This window comes from Porites lutea, chromosome 6 (assembly GCF_958299795.1).
Source record: "Porites lutea chromosome 6, jaPorLute2.1, whole genome shotgun sequence".
Taxonomy (NCBI): Eukaryota; Metazoa; Cnidaria; class Anthozoa; order Scleractinia; family Poritidae; genus Porites; species Porites lutea.
This window is the reverse complement of record NC_133206.1, coordinates 17,183,616-17,185,900: the sequence shown is the minus strand read 5'-3', so window position 1 is coordinate 17,185,900 and position 2,285 is coordinate 17,183,616. Positions and strand designations below refer to the sequence as shown.

Here is a 2,285-nt window from a genome sequence, read left to right as displayed (position 1 = left end):
GAGCTTGATGCAACAGATTTGGGGCGGCAGTGAAAATATCGCCGCCTACGAGCGCCTTTCAGCCTGGTTTAATAAGACAAACGATTTTTCCCGTCACTGGTTGGATCATGACGATGAACCCGAAAGATGATCTCGTAAAGAGGGGGACTAAAACCCAACAAATGTGACTCTTTTTAACTTTTCAATGAAGAAACATATTGTGAACCAATAAAATCGACAGTGAACTAATAAAATCTTTAATTGTAGTGATTATTCAGTTTGGCAATCTCGTCTACGAGTTTTTCGTAATTCTGTAAGTAATCGACTCCTTTATTGGTTAGTCGTTGAAAAAAATGTCAAAAGCATCGATACTGTTTCTCCTCCTTTTTGCTCTTTTGTTCCAAGTCTAGTAAATGCCATGCTAACTGAAGCTGTAGCCAGCAAAGACGGCGGATACATAAAAAACGTGTCATCTGTATAGCACGAGGCGATTAAAGTTGCTGCATGCTTTCTGATCGCACCGGCGTTGGGAAATGAGAATCGGGCAAAAAACTGCTCGAGATAATCGTAAGGTGTTACTGCTGACAGGTCCCACTGAAGTTGTTCAAGTAGCTTCATTTCCCAAACTAATAACTCTTCGCTCGTTATCGAATCATCCGTGTACGTACATAGTTTGTACACCCCGAGCGGCGAGGTATCTCTAAATTTGCTAGCGACTAACAAGCACGCGGCACCAAGTAATTGCAGTTTGCATTTTCTCGTTGGTACAATTGATAAAAATCGGTCTAAATAATTCACTGCCAAGACAAATACATCTTCCTCGCACATTTGCTCTTCGCAAACGTCCTGCATCCATGTCGTAACCATGAGTCTCATATGTGGTTCAATCTCGTTCTGTACAATGTCAAAGTATCGACAACTGGGGATATATTTATCCTCGCGGGTAAGTAAATTTCGAACAACGCGATCGTCTCCAAGCACCACCGGGTCCGGATACGCATGAGGAACCTCTCGTTTCCGTTTCCCGAAGCCCAGAAGCTCCATGTATCTGCCAGAAAATAGAAAAGACCCAAATACTACACTGTTCACTTGTAAATGCCATACAACAACAATTAAATTTTGAATTTGCCAATTGAAATAATGTCCCATGCAACACGCGAAATGTTCGTCTTTGCCTTGACTCCCTTACCCACGAAGGGTAAAGTTGGCTCCATTGCCTGCGAGTATATGATTATAGAGCATTCGTCAATATAACCCGCCAAGCTGACAATGTTCTGCGAACAGAATGAACTTCCCCTTGCGGGAGCGCGTGTCACAATGAGGCAATAAAGTTGCCATAAAAGTTTTCACGAACCAAACTCTCGGTAAGTGCAGAAGCAAGGTCTTTTCTCTTTCCTTTTGCAGCCGGTCGAATTTGCTATTGCTCGAAGCTTTAAAAACTCTCAGAGATTTAAGAACTTAGTTATTTTATTTTATGTTTGTATCTCGTGGTACTAAAATCAGCAAACGTTAACAATAAATGCTACCCTAGTAAATATTTTCATGGTACATTACAACTTGTTAAAAGAAATCTTGTCAAAAACGATAATATCGAGATAATACTTTCAGCGACTCAGATTGCAGTCCATCAGCCTAGCTGAACTACTTTACACCGTAAAAGGAAAAGTAATCTTTGGTAAATCAAAGTTACTGACCAATTCTTAGCTGTACATTTCTCAAAGATTTAACACCCTAGATGTTTTATCTGTGCTTCGTATTTCTCAAATCAATAAACTTTAAGCACAACTACTACCCTATCAAACATGTCCGTGGTACATTCAAACTTGTCAAAAAAATCTTTCAAGAAAATTAAGACTCCATACAGCTTTTGGTTGAACAAAGTCAATATTGATCAATCCACGGCAACGCGTTTGACAGTTTTTGAAAAAAGCGACCAAAATAATCTAAGTCTATAGTTTTACCGAGGTCTGTCGTTGCTAGGTCAAACTGTCGAGCGATCGACTCTACCAATGGCCGCTTTTTCTCTGTAATGGCTTTCGCCCAGGCGCCAAAGTTCTTATCCTGTCGCACTGTTTTCCGCAACTGATGTCCAAGCACAAACGACGACTGCAACACCTCCAATGGATGTATTTCAGTTTCCAAACGACCCTTGGTGGGCGGGAACCAGGCCAGTTTGTTGTCTGCCGATATCTCGAACTTGCTCATATCACTAGAGTCCACCGACTGCAATGCGGCCACCATAAAAATAGTCCGCCCGATCTGTGCACAATTCTTTAGTTGGATCCAATCGAAGGGGTATGTATCGA

General features: G+C 41.4%; 1 pseudogene; it reads right to left on the bottom strand.

The window, feature by feature from the left end:
- Positions 1-236: 236 nt before the first annotated feature.
- Positions 237-1,023, bottom strand: LOC140941942 (G1/S-specific cyclin-D2 pseudogene; annotated as a pseudogene).
- Between the last annotated feature and the right edge of the window lie 1,262 nt (positions 1,024-2,285).